The sequence below is a fragment of the Oncorhynchus gorbuscha genome, unplaced genomic scaffold, assembly GCF_021184085.1.
Source record: "Oncorhynchus gorbuscha isolate QuinsamMale2020 ecotype Even-year unplaced genomic scaffold, OgorEven_v1.0 Un_scaffold_4322, whole genome shotgun sequence".
Classification (NCBI taxonomy): domain Eukaryota; kingdom Metazoa; phylum Chordata; class Actinopteri; order Salmoniformes; family Salmonidae; genus Oncorhynchus; species Oncorhynchus gorbuscha.
In genome coordinates, this window is record NW_025748361.1 from 11,793 (window position 1) to 36,206 (window position 24,414).

At 49.1% G+C, this 24,414-nt stretch overlaps 1 pseudogene; it reads right to left on the reverse strand.

Moving 5' to 3' along the window:
- Nucleotides 1-1,383: 1,383 nt before the first annotated feature.
- Nucleotides 1,384-22,964, reverse strand: LOC124028506 (annotated as a pseudogene).
- Nucleotides 22,965-24,414: the final 1,450 nt, after the last annotated feature.

Consider the following 24,414-nt stretch of genomic DNA (forward strand, 5'->3'; position numbering starts at 1 on the left):
ATCAGTTATTATGATGCACCAGTTATTATGATGTACCAGTTATTATGATGCACCAGTTATTATGATGTATCAGTTATTATGATGTACCAGTTATTATGTACCAGTTATTACGATGCACCTGTTATTATGATGTATCAGTTATTATGATGTACCAGTTATTATTATGTACCAGTTATTATGATGTACCAGTTATTATGATGTACCAGTTATTATGATGCACCAGTTATTATGATGCACCAGTTATTATGATGTACCAGTTATTATGATGCACCAGTTATTATGATGCACCAGTTATTATGATGTACCAGTTATTATGATGTACCAGTTATTATGATGTACCAGTTATTATGATGCACCAGTTATTATGATGTACCAGTTATTATGATGCACCAGTTATTATGATGCACCAGTTATTATGATGTACCAGTTATTATGATGTACCAGTTATTATGATGTACCAGTTATTATGATGTACCAGTTATTATGATGTACCAGTTATTATGATGCACCAGTTATTATGATGCACCAGTTATTATGATGTACCAGTTATTATGATGTACCAGTTATTATGATGCACCAGTTATTATGATGTACCAGTTATTATGATGCACCAGTTATTATGATGCACCAGTTATTATGATGCACCAGTTATTATGATGTACCAGTTATTATGATGCACCAGTTATTATGATGCACCAGTTATTATGATGTACCAGTTATTATGATGTACCAGTTATTATGATGCACCAGTTATTATGATGTACCAGTTATTATGATGTACCAGTTATTATGATGTACCAGTTATTATGATGTACCAGTTATTATGATGCACCAGTTATTATGATGCACCAGTTATTATGATGTACCAGTTATTATGATGCACCAGTTATTATGATGTACCAGTTATTATGATGTACCAGTTATTATGATGTATCAGTTATTATGATGTACCAGTTATTATGATGTACCAGTTATTATGATGTACCAGTTGTTATGATGTACCAGTTATTATGATGCACCAGTTATTATGATGCACCAGTTATTATGATGCACCAGTTATTATGATGCACCAGTTATTATGATGTACCAGTTATTATGATGTACCAGTTATTATGATGTACCAGTTATTATGATGTACCAGTTATTATGATGTACCAGTTATTATGATGTACCAGTTATTATGATGTATCAGTTATTATGATGTACCAGTTATTATGATGCACCAGTTATTATGATGTACCAGTTATTATGATGCACCAGTTATTATGATGCACCAGTTATTATGATGCACCAGTTATTATGATGTACCAGTTATTATGATGTACCAGTTATTATGATGTATCAGTTATTATGATGTACCAGTTATTATGATGTACCAGTTGTTATGATGTACCAGTTATTATGATGTACCAGTTATTATGTACCAGTTATTATGATGTACCAGTTATTATGATGTACCAGTTATTATGATGTACCAGTTGTTATGAGAAACATCTAAGACAGCGATAAGCTGAGAAGCACAAACATTATGTGCCGTTAAAAGTTATTCTGTCCGTATTTGATTCCCACAACAGTCTAATTGATCCAGAGTTCCACATCATATGCAGGCAGGTGTGGTAGAGGTGATAGTCTTCTCACTGGTAGAGGTCGTCCTCTACCTCATCTCTGAACTGCCCCCCTGCCCCCGACCCTTGACCTCCGGACTGAGAGCCAGAGGGGAACCTGAGGAGAGAGAGAGGTCAGTGTACGAGAAGTGTGTTTGTGTGTTCATACTTGCATATGAAAGTGTGAGCGTACAGTATGTGTGTGTGTGTGTGTGTGTGTGTGTGTGTGTGTGTGTGTGTGTGTGTGTGTGTGTGTGTGTGTGTGTGTGTGTGTGTGTGTGTGTGTGTGTGTGTGTATGTGTGTGTGTGTGTGTGTGTGTGATGTGTAGATGTGTATGTGTATGTGTAGATGTGTGTGTGTGTGTGTGTGTGTGTGTGTGTGTGTGTGTGTGTGTGTGTGTGTGTGTGTGTGGTGTGTATGTGTATGTGTGTACCTGTGTATGTGTATGTGTGTAGTGTGTGTGTGTGTGTCATACTTCCTGTGTGTGTGTGTGTGTGTGTGTGTGTGTGTGTGTGTGTGTGTGTGTGTGTGTGTGTGTGTGTCATCCGGTCCAAGTACATACCTGAAGTTCCCAAAGCCTCTGCTCTGCTGAAAGAGTGTGGGGGGCGAGACATCTCATACTTCCTGATATCGTGGGGGCTGACGGAGGCGAGGGGGCGAACCTCATGGCCTCTTCAAAGTGATCCTTCCTGATCTCTGGAACAGGGTCACAGTCCTCATCCTGGACAGAGGAGGAGAGTGGGGGGGGGGAGAGTGGGGGGCAAAAGAGAGAGAGAGTGGGGGGCAGAAAGAGAGAGAAAGAAAGAGAGAGAGTGGGGGGCAGAAAGAAAGAAAGAGAGGGGGGGCAGAAAGAGAGAGGAGGGGCAGAAGAGAAAGAGAGAGAAAGAGAGGGGGGGCAGAAAAGAGAAGGGAGTGGGGGGGGCAGAAAAAGAGAGAGAGGGGAGGGGCAGAAAAAGAGAGAGAGGGGAGGGGCAGAAAAAGAGAGAGAGTGGGGGGAGGGAAAGAAGTGGGGGGGCAGAGAGAGAGAGGGGGGGGCAGAAAAAGAGAGAGAGAGGGGGCAGCAGAAAGAGAGAGAGAGAGGGGGGCAGAAAGAGAGAGAGAGGGGGGGGCAGAAAAGAGAGAGAGAGGGGAGAGGGGCAGAGGGGGGAGAGAGAGAGAGATGAGTGTTGGGGGGCAGAAACAGAGAGAGGGGAGGGGCAGAAAGAGAGAGAGAGTGGGGGAGGCAGAAAGAGTCTCTATGAGAGTGGGGGGCAGAAAGAGAGAGAGAGTGGGGGGCAGAAAGAGATGTGAGATGCAGTGTTGGTTGTGTAACAGCAGGGGTTGGCTGTCGGTCTATCTGTCTCTCTCCGTCTGTCTCTATGTCTACCTGTCTGTCTCTATGTCTACCTGTCTGTCTCTGTTGTGTCCGTCCGTCCGTCTGATCATCTCTATAGTGTGTGTGTGTGCTGCAGTGTTGGTGGTGTAACAGCAGACTGTCTGTCTGTCTGTCTGTCTGTCTGTCTGTCTGTCTGTCTGTCTGTCTGTCTGTCTGTCTGTCTGTCTGTCTGTCTGTCTGTCTGTCTGTCTGTCTGTCTGTCTGTCTGTCTGTCTGTCTGTCTGTCTGTCTGTCTGTCTGTCTGTCTGTCTGTCTGTCTGTCTGTCTGTCTGTCTGTCTGTCTGTCTGATCATCACTATGTGTGTGTGTGTGTGAGCTGCAGTGTTGGTGGTGTAACAGCAGACTGTCTGTCTGTCCGTCCGTCCGTCCGTCCGTCCGTCCATCTCACCATGGCGGTGCCTGGGTGGGTCTGTCTCTGGCGCTCTGCTTTGATCTCAGCCTCTATGGCCTCTCTGATGGCCAGCTTACAGGCCCTCTGGCAGATCTCTGTCAGGTCTGCCCCACTGAAACCCTGGGTGATACCAGACAGGTAGGCCAGGTCTACATCCTGGTGTTGGCGTTGTGAGAGGAGAGGGGTGGGGGGGAGAGAGAGAGGAGAGGGGAGAGAGAGGAGAGGGTGGAGAGAGGAGAGGGTGGAGAGAGAGGAGAGGGTGGAGAGAGAGGAGGGTGGAGAGAGGGGAGAGGGTGGACAGAGGGGAGAGGGTGGAGAGAGGGGAGGGGGGGAGAGAGGGGAGGGGGAGAGAGAGGAGAGGGGAGAGAGGAGAGGGGAGATAGGAGAGGGGGAGAAAGAAAGGAAAGAGGAGAGAGAGAGGAAGAAAGGGGAGAGAGAGAGAGGAAGAAAGGGAGAGAGAGGAAGAAAGGGGAGAGAGAGAGAGGAAGAAAGGGGAGAGAGAGAGAGGAAGAAAGGGGAGAGAGAGAGAGGAAGAAAGGGAGAGAGAGAGAGGAAGAAGGGGGAGAGAGAGAGAGGAAGAAAGGGGGAGAGAGAGGAAGAAAGGGGAGAGAGAGAGGAAGAAAGGGGAGAGAGGGTGGAGAGAGGGGAGAGAGAGGAGAAGGGGAGAGAGGGGATGGGGGAGAGAGAGGAGAGGGGGGAGAGAGGGGAGGGGAGAGAGAGAGGAAGAAAGGGGAGAGGGGGGAGACAAAAATAGTTCATTATTATTATCATCATCATTATTATCGTGTGTCTGTGTGTCTGTGTGTCTGTGTGCCTGTGTGCCTGTGTGTCTGTGTGTCTGTGTGTCTGTGAGCCTGTGTGCTTGTGTGCCTGTGTGCCTGTGTGCCTGTGTGCCTGTGTGCCTGTGTGTCTACCCTGTCTTTCTTGTAGTATTAAATAATGTTTGTTGGTTAGGAAGGGTTCTATGGCATGGACCTAGGAAGAAAGGAATGTATGTGGAGATAAGAGAGGACAGGGAGAGCTCCTCCAGGGTTATGGTGTCTGGGGGAGCCTGGAACAATCAGTTGAGGGGTTATAAACTGTGGTTAGACTCATGTGAAAATCCCTGTTGGTGTGTATGTGTGTGTGTAGTTTAGGATGATATAAGAAGGAATGGATTTGTGAAAACTTTAGATCTCTCACAAATAAAATGGGACCTGATCAATTGTGAGCTGGGAATTCTGTGTGTTTTATTTAAGACCAGAACTTCACAACCTCTGGGTATCAGACAGATGAAGATCATTGGAATTTATGAACACCGATTAAATCATTACTTCGACAGTGTCGATGTCTATGTGTGTCTTTGTGTGTGTGTCTGTGTCTGTGTCTATATGTGTGTATCTGTGTCTATGTCTGTCTATGTGTCTTTGTGTGTGTCTATGTGTGTCTATATGTGTGTATCTGTGTCTATGTCTGTCTATGTGTCTTTGTGTGTCTATGTGTGTCTATATGTGTGTATCTGTGTCTATGTGTGTCTATGTGTGTCTTTGTGTGTGTGTGTGTCTATGTGAGTGTGTGTCTATGTGTGTCTATGTGTGTGTGTCTATGTGTGTGTGTGTCTATGTGTGTGTCTGTGTCTATGTGTGTGTGTGTGTGTGTGTGTGTGTGTGTGTGTGTGTGTGTGTGTGTCTATGTGTGTGTGTGTCTGTGTCTCTATGTATGTGTGTGTGTCTATGTGTGTGTATGTCTATGTGTGTGTGTGTGTGTGTGTCTATGTGTGTGCGCATGTCTATGTGTGTGTGTCTATGTGTGTCTATGTGTGTGTGTGTGTGTGTGTGTGTGTGTGTGTCTCTATGTGTGTGTGTGTGTGTGTGTGTGTGTCTATGTGTGTCTGTGTGTGTGTGTGTGTGTGTGTGTGTGTGTGTGTGTGTGTGTGTGTGTGTGTGTGTGTGTGTGTGTGTGTGTGTGTGTGTGTGTGTGTGTGTGTGTGTGTGTGTGTGTGTGTGTGTGTGTGTGTGTGTGTGTCTATGTGTGTGTGTGTCTGTGAGTGTCTAGGTGTGTCTATGTGTGTGTGTCTATGTATGTGTGTGTCTATGTGTGTGTGTGTGTGTGTGTGTGTGTGTGTGTGTGTGTGTGTGTGTGTGTGTGTGTGTGTGTGTGTGTGTGTGTGTGTGTGTGTATGTGTGTGTGTGTGTCTGTGTCTATGTGTGTGTGTGTCTATGTGTGTGTGTGTCTATGTGTGTCTATGTGTGTGTGTGTGTGTGTCTGTGTGTGTGTGTCTATGTGTGTCTCTGTGTGTGTGTGTGTGTCTATGTGTGTGTGTGTCTATGTCTGTGTCTATGTGTGTCTATGTGTGTCTATATGTGTGTGTGTCTATGTCTGTCTATGTGTCTTTGTGTGTGTCTATGTGTGTGTGTGTATCTGTGTCTATGTCTGTCTATGTGTCTTTGTGTGTGTCTATGTGTGTCTATATGTGTGTGTGTGTGTGTGTGTGTGTCTTTGTGTGTGTCTATGTGTGTGTGTGTGTGTGTGTCTGTGTGTGTCTGTGTGTGTGTGTGTCTATGTGTGTGTGTGTGTGTGTGTGTGTGTGTGTGTGTGTGTGTGTGTGTGTGTGTGTGTGTGTGTGTGTGTGTGTGTGTGTGTGTGTGTGTGTGTGTGTGTGTGTGTGTGTGTCTATGTGTGTGTGTGTCTGTGTGTGTATGTCTATGTGTGTGTGTGTCTATGTGTGTAGTGTGTGTGTGTGTGTGTGTGTGTGTGTGTGTGTGTGTGTGTGTGTGTGTGTGTGTGTGTGTGTGTGTGTGTGTGTGTCTATGTGTGTGTGTGTGTCTGTGTGTGTCTATGTGTGTGTGTGTCTGTGTGTGTCTATGTGTGTGTATGTGTGTGTCTATGTGTGTGTGTGTGTGTGTGTGTGTGTGTGTGTGTGTGTGTGTGTGTGTGTGTGTGTGTGTGTGTGTGTGTGTGTGTGTGTGTGTGTGTCTGTGTGTGTGTGTGTGTGTGTCTGTGTGTGTGTGTGTGTGTGTGTGTGTCTCATGTGTGTGTGTGTCTATGTGTGTCTATGTGTGTGTGTGTGTGTGTCTATGTGTGTGTCTATGTGTGTGTGTGTGTGTGTCTGTGTGTGTGTGTCTATGTGTGTGTCTGTGTGTGTGTGTGTCTGTGTGTGTGTCTGTGTGTGTCTGTGTGTGTGTGTGTCTATGTGTGTCTGTGTGTGTCTATGTGTGTGTCTATGTGTGTCTGTGTGTGTATCTATGTGTGTCTGTGTGTGTCTATGTGTGTCTGTGTGTGTCTATGTGTGTGTCTGTGTGTGTCTATGTGTGTGTCTATGTGTGTCTATGTGTGTCTATGTGTGTGTCTATGTGTGTGTCTATGTGTGTGTGTCTCTGTCTATGTGTGTGTCTATGTGTGTGTGTACTGACTCTGGCGATGGGGGACTTGCGTAGGTTTGCGTTGAGGATGGCGGTACGGGAGGCTGTGTCTGGTAGAGGGATGTAGATGAGCTGATCCAGCCTCCCTGGACGGAGGATAGCAGAGTCTATTATATCAGGTCTGGAGGGGGAGGATAGCAGAGTCTATTATATCAGGTCTGGAGGGGGAGGATAGCAGAGTCTATTATATCAGGTCTGGAGGGGGGAGGATAGCAGAGTCTATTATATCAGGTCTGGAGGATAGCAGAGTCTATTATATCAGGTCTGGAGGGGGAGGATAGCAGAGTCTATTATATCAGGTCTGGAGGGGGAGGATAGCAGAGTCTATTATATCAGGTCTGGAGGGGGGAGGATAGCAGAGTCTATTATATCAGGTCTGGGGGGGAGGATAGCAGAGTCTATTATATCAGGTCTGGAGGGAGGATAGCAGAGTCTATTATATCAGGTCTGGAGGGGGAGGATAGCAGAGTCTATTATATCAGGTCTGGAGGGGGGAGGATAGCAGAGTCTATTATATCAGGTCTGGAGGATAGCAGAGTCTATTATATCAGGTCTGGAGGATAGCAGAGTCTATTATATCAGGTCTGGAGGATAGCAGAGTCTATTATATCAGGTCTGGAGGATAGCAGAGTCTATTATATCAGGTCTGGAGGGGGAGGATAGCAGAGTCTATTATATCAGGTCTGGAGGGGAGGATAGCAGAGTCTATTATATCAGGTCTGGAGGGGGAGGATAGCAGAGTCTATTATATCAGGTCTGGAGGATAGCAGAGTCTATTATATCAGGTCTGGAGGGGAGGATAACAGAGTCTATTATATCAGGTCTGGAGGGAGGAGGAGTCTATTATATCAGAGTCTGATTATATCAGGTCTGGAGGGGGAGGATAGCAGAGTCTATTATATCAGGTCTGGAGGGATAGCAGAGTCTATTATATCAGGTCTGGAGGGGAGGATAGCAGAGTCTATTATATCAGGTCTGGAGGATAGCAGAGTCTATTATATCAGGTCTGGAGGGGAGGATAGCAGAGTCTATTATATCAGGTCTGGAGGGGGAGGATAGCAGAGTCTATTATATCAGGTCTGGAGGGGGAGGATAGCAGAGTCTATTATATCAGGTCTGGAGGGGAGGATAGCAGAGTCTATTATATCAGGTCTGGAGGATAACAGAGTCTATTATATCAGGTCTGGAGGAGGATAGCAGAGTCTATTATATCAGGTCTGGAGGGGGAGGATAGCAGAGTCTATTATATCAGGTCTGGAGGGGGAGGATAGCAGAGTCTATTATATCAGGTCTGGAGGATCAGAGTCTATTATATCAGGTCTGGAGGGGAGGATAGCAGAGTCTATTATATCAGGTCTGGAGGGGGAGGATAGCAGAGTCTATTATATCAGGTCTGGAGGATAACAGAGTCTATTATATCAGGTCTGGAGGGGGAGGATAGCAGAGTCTATTATATCAGGTCTGGAGGGGAGGATAACAGAGTCTATTATATCAGGTCTGGAGGGGAGGATAGCAGAGTCTATTATATCAGGTCTGGAGGGGGAGGATAGCAGAGTCTATTATATCAGGTCTGGAGGGGAGGATAGCAGAGTCTATTATATCAGGTCTGGAGGGGAGGATAACAGAGTCTATTATATCAGGTCTGGAGGGGGAGGATAGCAGAGTCTATTATATCAGGTCTGGAGGATAACAGAGTCTATTATATCAGGTCTGGAGGGGGAGGATAGCAGAGTCTATTATATCAGGTCTGGGAGGGGGAGGATAACAGTCTATTATATCAGGTCTGGGGGAGGATAGCAGAGTCTATTATATCAGGTCTGGAGGATAGCAGAGTCTATTATATCAGGTCTGGAGGATAGCAGAGTCTATTATATCAGGTCTGGAGGATAGCAGAGTCTATTATATCAGGTCTGGAGGATAGCAGAGTCTATTATATCAGGTCTGGAGGGGGAGGATAGCAGAGTCTATTATATCAGGTCTGGAGGGGGGAGGATAACAGAGTCTATTATATCAGGTCTGGAGGGGGAGGATAGCAGAGTCTATTATATCAGGTCTGGAGGGGGAGGATAACAGAGTCTATTATATCAGGTCTGGAGGGGGAGGATAGCAGAGTCTATTATATCAGGTCTGGAGGATAACAGAGTCTATTATATCAGGTCTGGAGGGGAGGATAACAGAGTCTATTATATCAGGTCTGGAGGATAACAGAGTCTATTATATCAGGTCTGGAGGGGGAGGATAGCAGAGTCTATTATATCAGGTCTGGAGGGGGAGGATAGCAGAGTCTATTATATCAGGTCTGAGGAGGATAGCAGAGTCTATTATATCAGGTCTGGAGGGGAGGATAGCAGAGTCTATTATATCAGGTCTGGAGGGGAGGATAGCAGAGTCTATTATATCAGGTCTGGAGGGGGAGGATAACAGAGTCTATTATATCAGGTCTGAGGGGGAGGATAGCAGAGTCTATTATATCAGGTCTGGAGGGGGAGGATAACAGAGTCTATTATATCAGGTCTGGAGGGGGAGGATAACAGAGTCTATTATATCAGGTCTGGAGGGGATAGCAGAGTCTATTATATCAGGTCTGGAGGGGGAGGATAGCAGAGCTCTGGAGGATAACAGAGTCTATTATATCAGGTCTGGAGGGGAGGATAAAGAGTCTATTATATCAGGTCTGGAGGGGAGGATAGCAGAGTCTATTATATCAGGTCTGGAGGGGAGGATAGCAGAGTCTATTATATCAGGTCTGGAGGGGAGGATAACAGAGTCTATTATATCAGGTCTGGAGGGGGAGGATAGCAGAGTCTATTATATCAGGTCTGGAGGATAACAGAGTCTATTATATCAGGTCTGGAGGGAGGATAACAGAGTCTATTATATCAGGTCTGAGGGGGAGGATAGCAGAGTCTATTATATCAGGTCTGGAGGGGGAGGATAGCAGAGTCTATTATATCAGGTCTGGAGGGGGAGGATAGCAGAGTCTATTATATCAGGTCTGGAGGGGGAGGATAGCAGAGTCTATTATATCAGGTCTGGAGGATAACAGAGTCTATTATATCAGGTCTGGAGGGGGAGGATAGCAGAGTCTATTATATCAGGTCTGGAGGGGGAGGATAGCAGAGTCTATTATATCAGGTCTGGAGGGGGGAGGATAGCAGAGTCTATTATATCAGGTCTGGAGGATAGCAGAGTCTATTATATCAGGTCTGGAGGATAGCAGAGTCTATTATATCAGGTCTGGAGGGGGAGGATAGCAGAGTCTATTATATCAGGTCTGGAGGATAACAGAGTCTATTATATCAGGTCTGGAGGGGGAGGATAGCAGAGTCTATTATATCAGGTCTGGAGGATAGCAGAGTCTATTATATCAGGTCTGGAGGGGGAGGATAGCAGAGTCTATTATATCAGGTCTGGAGGATAGCAGAGTCTATTATATCAGGTCTGGAGGATAGCAGAGTCTATTATATCAGGTCTGGAGGGGGAGGATAGCAGAGTCTATTATATCAGGTCTGGAGGGGAGGATAACAGAGTCTATTATATCAGGTCTGGAGGATAGCAGAGTCTATTATATCAGGTCTGGAGGGGAGGATAGCAGAGTCTATTATATCAGGTCTGGAGGATAGCAGAGTCTATTATATCAGGTCTGGAGGATAGCAGAGTCTATTATATCAGGTCTGGAGGATAGCAGAGTCTATTATATCAGGTCTGGAGGGGGAGGATAGCAGAGTCTATTATATCAGGTCTGGAGGGGGAGGATAACAGAGTCTATTATATCAGGTCTGGAGGGGAGGATAGCAGAGTCTATTATATCAGGTCTGGAGGATAGCAGAGTCTATTATATCAGGTCTGAGGGGAGGATAGCAGAGTCTATTATATCAGGTCTGGAGGATAGCAGAGTCTATTATATCAGGTCTAGCAGAGAGGTCTGGAGGGGAGGATAGCAGAGTCTATTATATCAGGTCTGGAGGGGAGGATAGCAGAGTCTATTATATCAGGTCTGGAGGGGGAGGATAGCAGAGTCTATTATATCAGGTCTGGAGGGGGAGGATAGCAGAGTCTATTATATCAGGTCTAGCAGAGTCTATTATATCAGGGGAGGATAGCAGAGTCTATTATATCAGGTCTGGAGGGGGAGGATAGCAGAGTCTATTATATCAGAGATAGCAGAGTCTATTATATCAGGTCTGGAGGGGGAGGATAGCAGAGTCTATTATATCAGGTCTGGAGGATAGCAGAGTCTATTATATCAGGTCTGGAGGATAGCAGAGTCTATTATATCAGGTCTGGAGGGGGAGGATAGCAGAGTCTATTATATCAGGTCTGGAGGGGGAGGATAACAGAGTCTATTATATCAGGTCTGGAGGATAACAGAGTCTATTATATCAGGTCTGGAGGGGGGGGAGAGATAGGATAACAGAGTCTATTATATCAGGTCTGGAGGGGGGAGGATAGCAGAGTCTATTATATCAGGTCTGGAGGGGGAGGATAACAGAGTCTATTATATCAGGTCTGGAGGGGAGGATAGCAGAGTCTATTATATCAGGTCTGGAGGGGGAGGATAGCAGAGTCTATTATATCAGGTCTGGAGGGGAGGATAGCAGAGTCTATTATATCAGGTCTGGAGGATCAGAGTCTCAGGTCTGGAGGATAGCAGAGTCTATTATATCAGGTCTGGAGGATAGCAGAGTCTATTATATCAGGTCTGGAGGGGGAGGATAGCAGAGTCTATTATATCAGGTCTGGAGGATAACAGAGTCTATTATATCAGGTCTGGAGGATAGCAGAGTCTATTATATCAGGTCTGGAGGATAGCAGAGTCTATTATATCAGGTCTGGAGGGGGAGGATAGCAGAGTCTATTATATCAGGTCTGGAGGATAACAGAGTCTATTATATCAGGGGAGGATAGCAGAGTCTATTATATCAGGTCTGGAGGGGAGGATAGCAGAGTCTATTATATCAGGTCTGGAGGGGGAGGCAGAGTCTATTATATCAGGTCTGGAGGGGGAGGATAGCAGAGTCTATTATATCAGGTCTGGAGGGGAGGATAGCAGAGTCTATTATATCAGGTCTGGAGGGGGAGGATAGCAGAGTCTATTATATCAGGTCTGGAGGGGGAGGATAGCAGAGTCTATTATATCAGGTCTGGAGGGGGAGGATAGCAGAGTCTATTATATCAGGTCTGGAGGATAACAGAGTCTATTATATCAGGTCTGGAGGGGAGGATAGCAGAGTCTATTATATCAGGTCTGGAGGATAAGCAGAGTCTATTATATCAGGTCTGGAGGGGGAGGATAGCAGAGTCTATTATATCAGGTCTGGAGGGGGAGGATAGCAGAGTCTATTATATCAGGTCTGGAGGGGGAGGATAGCAGAGTCTATTATATCAGGTCTGGGGGGAGGATAGCAGAGTCTATTATATCAGGTCTGGAGGATAACAGAGTCTATTATATCAGGTCTGGAGGGGGAGGATAGCAGAGTCTATTATATCAGGTCTGGAGGGGGAGGATAGCAGAGTCTATTATATCAGGTCTGGAGTCTATTATATCAGGGGAGGATAGCAGAGTCTATTATATCAGGTCTGGAGGGGGAGGATAGCAGAGTCTATTATATCAGGTCTGGAGGGGGAGGATAACAGTCTATTATATCAGGTCTGGAGGACCCTCTACCTGTTGGTAGCTCCTATAATAAAGACCCTATAATAAAGACCCCCCTCCCCCTCTACCTGTTGGTAGCTCCTGTAATAAAGAACCCCCCACCACCACCACACCCCTCTAACTGTTAGTAGCTCCTATAATAAAGACCCCCCCCCACACCCCTCTACCTGTTAGTAGCTCCTATAATAAAGACCCCACCACACCCCTCTACCTGTTGGTAGCTCCTATAATAAAGACCCCCCACACCCCTCTACCTGTTAGTAGCTCCTATAATAAAGACCCCCCCACCCCTCTACCTGTTGGTAGCTCCTATAATAAAGACCCCCCACACCCCTCTACCTGTTAGTAGCTCCTATAATAAAGACCCCCCACACCCCTCTACCTGTTGGTAGCTCCTATAATAAAGACCCCCACACCCCTCTACCTGTTAGTAGCTCCTATAATAAAGACCCCCCACACCCCTCTACCTGTTAGTAGCTCCTATAATAAAGACCCCCCACACCCCTCTACCTGTTGGTAGCTCCTATAATAAAGACCCCCCACACCCCTCTACCTGTTAGTAGCTCCTATAATAAAGACCCCACCACACCCCTCTACCCCCTACCTGTTAGTAGCTCCTATAATAAAGACCCCCCCACACCCCTCTACCTGTTGGTAGCTCCTATAATAAAGACCCCCCACACCCCTCTACCTGTTAGTAGCTCCTATAATAAAGACCCCCCACACCCCTCTACCTGTTAGTAGCTCCTATAATAAAGACCCCCACACCCCTCTACCTGTTAGTAGCTCCTATAATAAAGACCCCCCCACACCCCTCTACCTGTTAGTAGCTCCTATAATAAAGACCCCCCACACCCCTCTACCTGTTAGTAGCTCCTATAATAAAGACCCCCCCACACCCCTCTACCTGTTGGTAGCTCCTATAATAAAGACCCCCCACACCCCTCTACCTGTTAGTAGCTCCTATAATAAAGACCCCCCCCCACACCCCTCTACCTGTTGGTAGCTCCTATAATAAAGACCCCCCACACCCCTCTACCTGTTAGTAGCTCCTATAATAAAGACCCCACCACACCCCTCTACCTGTTAGTAGCTCCTATAATAAAGACCCCCCCACACCCCTCTACCTGTTAGTAGCTCCTATAATAAAGACCCCCCACACCCCTCTACCTGTTAGTAGCTCCTATAATAAAGACCCCCCACACCCCTCTACCTGTTAGTAGCTCCTATAATAAAGACCCCCCCACACCCCTCTACCTGTTAGTAGCTCCTATAATAAAGACCCCCCACACCCCTCTACCTGTTAGTAGCTCCTATAATAAAGACCCCCACACCCCTCTACCTGTTAGTAGCTCCTATAATAAAGACCCCCCCACACCCCTCTACCTGTTGGTAGCTCCTATAATAAAGACCCCCCACACCCCTCTACCTGTTAGTAGCTCCTATAATAAAGACCCCACCACACCCCTCTACCTGTTGGTAGCTCCTATAATAAAGACCCCCCCCCACACCCCTCTACCTGTTGGTAGCTCCTATAATAAAGACCCCCACACCCCTCTACCTGTTGGTAGCTCCTATAATAAAGACCCCCCACACCCCTCTACCTGTTAGTAGCTCCTATAATAAAGACCCCCCACACCCCTCTACCTGTTGGTAGCTCCTATAATAAAGACCCCCCACACCCCTCTACCTGTTAGTAGCTCCTATAATAAAGACCCCCCACACCCCTCTACCTGTTAGTAGCTCCTATAATAAAGACCCCCCCACACCCCTCTACCTGTTGGTAGCTCCTATAATAAAGACCCCCCACACCCCTCTACCTGTTAGTAGCTCCTATAATAAAGACCCCCCACACCCCTCTACCTGTTGGTAGCTCCTATAATAAAGACCCCCCACACCCCTCTACCTGTTAGTAGCTCCTATAATAAAGACCCCCCCACACCCCTCTACCTGTTAGTAGCTCCTATAATAAAGACCCCCACACCCCTCTACCTGTTAGTAGCTCCTATAATAAAGACCCCCCACACCCCTCTACCTGTTAGTAGCTCCTATAATAAAGACCCCCCACACCCCTCTACCTGTTAGTAGCTCCTATAATAAAGACCCCCCACACCCCTCTACCTGTTAGTAGCTCCTATAATAAAGACCCCCCACACCCCTCTACCTGTTGGTAGCTCCTATAATAAAGACCCCCCACACCCCTCTACCTGTTAGTAGCTCCTATAATAAAGACCCCCCACACCCCTCTACCTGTTGGTAGCTCCTATAATAAAGACCCCCCCACACCCCTCTACCTGTTAGTAGCTCCTATAATAAAGACCCCCCACACCCCTCTACCTGTTGGTAGCTCCTATAATAAAGACCCCCCACACCCCTCTACCTGTTAGTAGCTCCTATAATAAAGACCCCCACACCCCTCTACCTGTTGGTAGCTCCTATAATAAAGACCCCCCACACCCCTCTACCTGTTGGTAGCTCCTATAATAAAGACCCCCCACACCCCTCTACCTGTTAGTAGCTCCTATAATAAAGACCCCCCCCACACCCCTCTACCTGTTGGTAGCTCCTATAATAAAGACCCCCCACACCCCTCTACCTGTTAGTAGCTCCTATAATAAAGACCCCCCACACCCCTCTACCTGTTGGTAGCTCCTATAATAAAGACCCCCCACACCCCTCTACCTGTTAGTAGCTCCTATAATAAAGACCCCCCACACCCCTCTACCTGTTAGTAGCTCCTATAATAAAGATCCCCCCCCCACACCCCTCTACCTGTTAGTAGCTCCTATAATAAAGACCCCCACACCCCTCTACCTGTTAGTAGCTCCTATAATAAAGACCCCCCACACCCCTCTACCTGTTAGTAGCTCCTATAATAAAGACCCCCCACACCCCTCTACCTGTTAGTAGCTCCTATAATAAAGACCCCCACACCCCTCTACCTGTTGGTAGCTCCTATAATAAAGACCCCCCACACCCCTCTACCTGTTAGTAGCTCCTATAATAAAGACCCCCCACACCCCTCTACCTGTTAGTAGCTCCTATAATAAAGACCCCCCACACCCCTCTACCTGTTAGTAGCTCCTATAATAAAGACCCCCACACCCCTCTACCTGTTGGTAGCTCCTATAATAAAGACCCCCCCACACCCCTCTACCTGTTAGTAGCTCCTATAATAAAGACCCCCCACACCCCTCTACCTGTTGGTAGCTCCTATAATAAAGACCCCCCACACCCCTCTACCTGTTAGTAGCTCCTATAATAAAGACCCCCCACACCCCTCTACCTGTTGGTAGCTCCTATAATAAAGACCCCCACACCCCTCTACCTGTTAGTAGCTCCTATAATAAAGACCCCCCCCACACCCCTCTACCTGTTAGTAGCTCCTATAATAAAGACCCCCCCACACCCCTCTACCTGTTAGTAGCTCCTATAATAAAGACCCCCACACCCCTCTACCTGTTAGTAGCTCCTAACCCCCCACACCCCTCTACCTGTTGGTAGCTCCTATAATAAAGACCCCCCACACCCCTCTACCTGTTAGTAGCTCCTATAATAAAGACCCCCCCACACCCCTCTACCTGTTGGTAGCTCCTATAATAAAGACCCCCCACACCCCTCTACCTGTTAGTAGCTCCTATAATAAAGACCCCCCACACCCCTCTACCTGTTAGTAGCTCCTATAATAAAGACCCCCACACCCCTCTACCTGTTGGTAGCTCCTATAATAAAGACCCCCCACACCCCTCTACCTGTTAGTAGCTCCTATAATAAAGACCCCCCCACACCCCTCTACCTGTTAGTAGCTCCTATAATAAAGACCCCCCACACCCCTCTACCTGTTAGTAGCTCCTATAATAAAGACCCCCCCACACCCCTCTACCTGTTGGTAGCTCCTATAATAAAGACCCCCCACACCCCTCTACCTGTTAGTAGCTCCTATAATAAAGACCCCCCCACACCCCTCTACCTGTTAGTAGCTCCTATAATAAAGATCCCCCCCACACCCCTCTACCTGTTAGTAGCTCCTATAATAAAGACCCCCCCACACCCCTCTACCTGTTAGTAGCTCCTATAATAAAACCCCCCCCCCCCCCACACCCCTCTACCTGCTGGTAGCTCCTATAATAAAGATCCCCCCACACCCCTCTACCTGTTAGTAGCTCCTATAATAAAGATCCCCCCACACCCCTCTACCTGTTGGTAGCTCCTATAATAAAGACCCCCCACACCCCTCTACCTGTTAGTAGCTCCTATAATAAAGATCCCCCCCCACACCCCTCTACCTGTTAGTAGCTCCTATAATAAAGACCCCACCACACCCCTCTACCTGTTGGTAGCTCCTATAATAAAGACCCCACCACACCCCTCTACCTGTTGGTAGCTCCTATAATAAAGACCCCCACCACACCCCTCTACCTGTTGGTAGCTCCTATAATAAAGACCCCACCACACCCCTCTACCTGTTGGTAGCTCCTATAATAAAGACCCCACCACACCCCTCTACCTGTTGGTAGCTCCTATAATAAAGACCCCACCACCCCTCTACCTGTTAGTAGCTCCTATAATAAAGACCCCCCACACCCCTCTACCTGTTGGTAGCTCCTATAATAAAGACCCCCCACACCCCTCTACCTGTTAGTAGCTCCTATAATAAAGACCCCCCACCCCTCTACCTGTTAGTAGCTCCTATAATAAAGACCCCCCACACCCCTCTACCTGTTGGTAGCTCCTATAATAAAGACCCCACCACACCCCTCTACCTGTTGGTAGCTCCTATAATAAAGACCCCACCACACCCCTCTACCTGTTGGTAGCTCCTATAATAAAGACCCCACCACACCCCTCTACCTGTTGGTAGCTCCTATAATAAAGACCCCCCACACCCCTCTACCTGTTGGTAGGTCCTATAATAAAGACCCCCCCCACACCCCTCTACCTGTTGGTAGCTCCTATAATAAAGACATTCTTCTTGTTGGACATTCCGTCCATCTCCGTGAGGATCTGGTTGATGACCCTGTCGGCCGCGCCCCCTGCGTCCCCGGCTCCGCCCCCTCTGGACTTGGCAATGGAGTCCAGCTCGTCAAAGAACAGGATGCAGGGGGCCGCCTGTCTGGCCTGGGGTTAGAGGTCAGAGATCAGGGAATAGGAGGTTAGGAAAGAACAGGATGCAGGATGGCACCTGTCTGGCCGGAGGTCAGATGATAGAGGTCAGAGGTCAGGAATGTATTTGTCTAGAAGATGTATGTCACTATTATGTCAGTCCACATAATCGTCGATGATGTCCTTGATGTTGGTTTCTGTCTCTCCAAACCACATGGATATGTCACTGCTATGTCAGGCTATGTCACTGCTATATCAGGCTATGTCACTGATACGTCAAGCTATGTCAGGCTATGTCACTGCTACGTCAAGCTATGTCACTGCTACGTCAGGCTATGCCACTGCTATGTCAAGCTATGCCACTGCTATGTCACTGCTATGTCACTGCTATGTCAGGCTATGCCACTGCTACGTCAGGCTATGCCACTGCTACGTCAGGCTATGCCACTGCTACGTCAGGCTATGCCACTGCTACGTCAGGCTATGTCACTGCTACGTCAGGCTATGTCACTGCTACGTCAGGCTATGTCATTGCTACGTCAGGCTATGTCATTGCTACGTCAGGCTATGCCACTGCTACGTCAAGCTATGCCACTGCTATGTCAGGCTATGTCACTGCTATGTCAGGCTATGCCACTGCTACGTCAAGCTATGCCACTGCTATGTCAGGCTATGTCACTGCTTTGCCACTGCTAAGTCAGGCTATGTCATTGCTACGTCAGGCTATGTCATTGCTACGTCAGGCTATGTCATTGCTACGTCAGGCTATGTCATTGCTACGTCAGGCTATGTCATTGCTACGTCAGGCTATGCCACTGCTACGTCAAGCTATGCCACTGCTATGTCAGGCTATGTCACTGCTATGTCAGGCTATGCCACTGCTACATCAAGCTATGCCACTGCTATGTCACTGCTATGTCAGGCTATGTTACAGCTATGTCACTGCTACATCAGGCTATGTCACTGCTTTGCCACTGCTACGTCAGGCTATGTCATTGCTACGTCAGGCTATGTCATTGCTACGTCAGGCTGTCATTGCTACGTCAGGCTATGTCATTGCTACGTCAGGCTATGCCACTGCTATGTCAAGCTATGCCACTGCTATGTCAGGCTATGCCACTGCTATGTCAGGCTATGTCATTGCTACATCAGGCTATGCCACTGCTACGTCAGGCTATGTCATTGCTATGTCAGGCTATGTCACTGCTACATCAGGCTATGTCACTGCTATGTGGTACCTTGTCGAAGACGTCCCTGACATTAGCCTCTGACTCGCCGAACCACATGGTGAGCAGTTCAGGTCCCTTGATGGAGATGAAGTTGGCCTGGCACTCGTTAGCAATCGCCTTGGCTAGCAGGGTCTTTCCACAGCCTGGGAAGAGAGAGAGACAGGGTGTGTGTGTGTGTGTGTGTGTGTGTGTGTGTGTGTGTGTGTGTGTGTGTGTGTGTGTGTGTGTGTGTGTGTGTGTGTGTGTGTGTGTGTGTGTGTGTGTGTGTGCTCTGACCTGGGGGTCCATAGAATAACACTCCTCGTGACGGGGTCATACCGAACTTCAGGAACTTATCTGGGTACTCCACCGGGTACTGGGAGAGAGGGGGGAGGGAGGGAGGGAGGGAGGAGGGAGGGAGGAGAGGGGGAGAGAGAAGGAGGGAGGGAGGAGAGGGGGAGAGGGGGAGGGAGGGAGGAGAGAGGGGAGGAGAGAGAAGGAGGGAGGGAGGAGAGGGGGAGGAGAGAGGAGGAGGGAGGGAGGAGAGGGGAGGAGAGAGAAGGAGGGAGGGAGGAGAGGGGGAGGAGAGAGAAGGAGGGAGGGAGGAGAGGGGGAGAGAGAAGGAGGGAGGGAGGAGAGGGGGAGAGAGGGGGGAGGGAGGAGAGAGGGAGGGAGGGAGGGAGGGGAGGGGAGGGAGGGAGGGAGGAGAGAGGGAGGGAGGAGGAGGGGGAGGGAGGGAGGGAGGGAGGAGAGAGGGAGGGAGGATAGGGAGGTAGGGAGAGGGGGAGGATAGGGAGGGAGGAGAGAGGGGGAGGGAGGAGGAGAGAGAGGGAGGGAGGGAGGGAGGAGAGAGAGAGGGAGGGAGGATAGGGAGGTAGGAGAGGGGGAGGATAGGGAGGGGGAGGGAAGAGGAGAGAGAGGGAGGGAGGGAGGGGGAGGGGGAGGAGAGAGAGGAGGGAGGGAGGGAGGGAGGGAGGAGAGAGGGAGGGAGGATAGGGAGGTAGGAGAGGGGGAGGATAGGGAGGGAGGAGAGGGGGAGTTAGGGAGGGAGGGAGGAGGGAGGAGAGAGAGGGAGGAGGGAGGGAGGGAGAAAGGGGGAGGAGAGAGAGGGAGGGAGGGAGGGAGGGAGGGAGAGAGGAGAGGAGGGAGGAGGAGAGGGAGGGAGGGAGGGAGAGAGAGAGGGAGGGAGGATAGGGAGGTAGGAGAGGGGGAGGAGAGAGAGAGGGAGGGAGAGGGAGGGAGGGAGGAGGAGAGGGAGGGAGGAGGAGAGGGAGGGAGGGAGGAGAGAGGGAGGGAGGATAGGGAGGTAGGAGAGGGGGAGGATAGGGAGGGGGGAGGGGGAGGGAGGAGGAGAGAGAGGGAGGGAGGGAGGATAGGGAGGTAGGGAGGGGGAGGATAGGGAGGGGGAGGGGAGGAGAGAGGAGGGAGGATAGGGAGGGAGGGGGGGGGAGGAGAGAGAGGGAGGGAGGGAAGGAGGGAGGGAGGAGGGAGGGAGGGAGGGAGGGAGGGAGGAGAGAGGGAGGGAGGATAGGGAGGTAGGGAGGGGGAGGATAGGGAGGGAGGAGAGGGGGAGTTAGGGAGGGAGGGAGGGGGGGGGAGAGGGAGGGAGGGAGGGGAGGGAGGGAGAAAGGGGGAGGAGAGAGAGGGAGGGAGGGAGGGAGGGAGGGAGGGAGGGGAGGAGAGAGAGGAGAGAGGGAGGGAGGGAGGGAGGAGAGGGGGAGGGAGGGAGGGAGGGAGGGGGGAGGGAGGGAGGGGGAGGGAGGGGAGGGAGGGAGGAGGGAGGGAGGAGAGGGGGAGGGAGGGAGGGAGAGAGGGAGGGAGGGAGGAAAAAGGGAGGGAGGGAGGGAGGGAGGGAGGAGAGAGGGAGGGAGGATAGGGAGGTAGGAGAGGGGGAGGATAGGGAGGGAGGAAGGGGGAGGGGAGGCTGGGGGAGAGAGAGAGGGAGGGAGCTGGGAAGAGAGGGAGGGAGGGAGGGAGGGAGAGAGGGTGGAGGGAGGGAGAAAGGGGGAGGAGACTGGGAGGGAGGGAGGGAGGGAGGAGAGGGAGGGAGGAGGGAGGGAGGAGAGGGAGGGAGGGAGGGAGGGTCAAGAAAAGCACTTAGACAAAACTGACCAATAGAGACCTTCATTCTATTCCACACCCACAACACCTAGGCCTATGTGGCTGGTATTTGGCCTCTGACCACAATATCAGCCATGTCCTGTTGAATCAGAACTGCTGTTTTCAGACACTAGTCTTTACTGTCTTTACTCAGCTGTTAAGACTATCCTTACCTGTTGAGATACAGGTGTGTGTGTGTTACCCGTTGAGATACTGGTGTGTGTGTGTGTGTTACCCGTTGAGATACAGGTGTGTGTGTGTGTGTTACCCGTTGAGATACAGGTGTGTGTGTGTGTGTGTGTTACCCGTTGAGATACAGGTGTGTGTGTGTGTGTTACCTGTTGAGATACAGGTGTGTGTGTGTGTGTTACCTGTTGAGATACAGGTGTGTGTGTGTGTGTTACCTGTTGAGATACAGGTGCGTGTGTGTGTGTGTGTTACCTGTTGAGATACAGGTGCGTGTGTGTGTGTTACCTGTTGAGATACAGGTGCGTGTGTGTGTGTTACCTGTTGAGATACAGGTGTGTGTGTGTTACCTGTTGAGATACAGGTGTGTGTGTGTCTTACCTGTTGAGATACAGGTGTGTGTGTGTCTTACCTGTTGAGATAAAGGTGTGTGTGTCTTACCTGTTGAGATACAGGTGTGTGTGTGTTACCTGTTGAGATACAGGTGTGTGTGTGTTACCTGTTGAGATACAGGTGTGTGTGTTACCTGTTGAGATACAGGTGTGTGTGTGTTACCTGTTGAGATACAGGTGTGTGTGTGTGTTACCTGTACTAGTTCCTGCAGTTCTCTCTTGACCTCTCCCAGTCCTCCTATATCCTCCCAGTTAACATTAGGAACCTCCACTACTGTCTCCCTCAGAGCTGACGGGTTACTCTGCCCCAACGCCCACTGGAGGGAGGGAGGGAGGGAGGGGAGAGGGAGGGATGAAGGGAGGGAGGGAGAGACGGAGGGAGGAGAGGGAGAGAGGGAGGGAGGGAGGGGGGAGGGGAGAGGGAGATGGACAATGAGGTGAGCAGGTCTATATTGTGTGTGTGGTTGAGTGTGTGTCTGTGCTGCTGCCACTAACCCTGAAGTCATCGTTGGTAACTGCCAGTGAGTTGAGCAGTTCAGCATCAATGGTGTCGTCCTCCAGGTCAATCAGGGTCATCTTCCTGATGGCCTGCAGAGCCGCCTCAGAACACAGAGCTGCCAGATCTGACCCCACATGGCCATGCGCATCCATGGAAACCTACCAGGAAGCACAGTACAATGAGTAGAACTTTATTGTCCCAACTTCACTGGCACAAAACATTCCCAGTCATGGCACCCTATTCCCTACATAGTGCACTACTTTAGACCAGAACCCTATTCTATATAGTGCACTACTTTAGACTAGGAGCCCTATTCCTTATATAGTGCACTACTTTAGACTAGAGCCCTATTCCTTATATAGTGCACTACTTTGACCCTCATCTCTCCCTCCTCCATCTCTCCTCTCCTCCTCCTCTCTCCCTCTCCTCCTCCTCCTCATCTCTCCTCTCTCCTCTCCCCCTCTCCTCCTCATCTCTCCTCCTCTCTCCTCCCTCTCCTCCTCCTCATCTCTCCCTCCTCCATCTCTCCCCTCCCCTCCTCCTCATCTCTCCCCTCTCCTCCATCTCTCCCCTCTCCTCCTCCTCCCTCATCTCTCCTCCCCCTCCCCCTCCCCTCACCCTCTCCAGGTCCCTCCTCCCCTCCCCTCTCCTCACCCTCTCCAGGTCCACGCTCGTCAGATAGCTTCATGTTCTTGGTGTGAATCTGCAGTATCTCCAGTCTACCAGTGGAGTCTGGGATGCCGATGTCGATCTCTCTGTCAAACCTGCCTGAGTTACACAGAGACAGGTGTTAACTAACTAGTGTGTGTGTGTGTGTGTGAGTGAGTGAGTGAGTGAGTGAGTGAGTGAGTGAGTGAGTGAGTGAGTGAGTGAGTGAGTGAGTGAGTGAGTGAGTGAGTGTGTCTGTGTGTGTGTGTGTGAGTGAGTGAGTGAGTGTGTCTCTCTAACCGAAGCGTCTCAGGGCAGGGGTCGATGCTGTTAGTCTGTTGGTGGCTGCCATGACGATAACGTGAGTTCTCTGCTTCAGTCCATCCATCAGGGTGAGGAGCTGATACGATACGCCTCTCCACCTCCCATGGGTCTGACCACACACACACACACACACACACACACACACACACACACACACACACACACACACACACACACACACACACACACACACACACACACACACACACACACACACACACACACACACACACACACACACACACACACACAATCATGTATGCAAGCACGCCATTTGTCACTCACACAATACAGTAGTGGAGTACTTCAGTAAAAATATTTTAAAGTATTACTAGTACTTTACATTACTGTTTATTTTTCTTCCAACTTTTACTTCACTACATTCTAAAGAAAAGCATGTACTTTTCACCATACATTTCCCTGACACCCAAAAGTACATGTTACGTTTTTGAATGCCTAGCAAGACAGGAAAATGGTCCAATTCACACACTTATCAAGAGAACATCCTTGTTCATCTCTACTGACTCGGATCTGGTGGACTCACCAAACAGAGAACATCCCTGGTCATCCCTACTGCCTCTGATCTGGAGGACTACTAAACAGAGAAATATCTCGTCATCCCTACTGCCTTGATCTGAGGACTCACTAAACAGAGAACATCCTTGGTCATCCCTTACTGCCTCTGATCTGGAGTGACTCATCAAACAGAGAACATCCCGGTCATCCCTACTGCCTCTGATCTGGTGGACTCACGGAACAGAGAACATCCCTGGTCATCCCTACTGCCTCTGATCTGGTGGACTACCTTAAACAGAGAAGCATCCCTGGTCATCCCTACTGCCTCTCTGATCTGGTGGACTCACTAAACAGAGAACATCCTGGTCATCCCTACTGCCTCTGATCTGGTGGTCTCACTAAACAGAGAACATCCCTACTGCCTCTGATCTGGTGGTCTCACTAAACAGAGAACATCCCTACTGCCTCTGATCTGGTGGTCTCACTAAACAGAGAACATCCCTACTGCCTCTGATCTGGTGGTCTCACTAAACAGAGAACATCCCTACTGCCTCTGATCTGGAGGACTCACTAAACAGAGAACATCCCTGGTCATCCCTACTGCCTCTGATCTGGTGGACTCACTAAACAGAGAACATCCCTGGTCATCCCTACTGCCTCTGATCTGATGGTCTCACTAAACAGAGAACATCCCTACTGCCTCTGATCTGGTGGTCTCACTAAACAGAGAACATCCCTACTGCCTCTGATCTGGTGGTCTCACTAAACAGAGAACATCCCTACTGCCTCTGATCTGGTGGTCTCACTAACAGAGAACATCCCTACTGCCTCTGATCTGGTGGTCTCACTAAACAGAACATCCCTGGTCATCCCTACTGCCTCTGATCTGGTGGACTCACTAAACAGAGAACATCCCTACTGCCTCTGATCTGGTGGTCTCACTAAACAGAGAACATCCCTACTGCCTCTGATCTGGTGGTCTCACTAAACAGAGAACATCCCTACTGCCT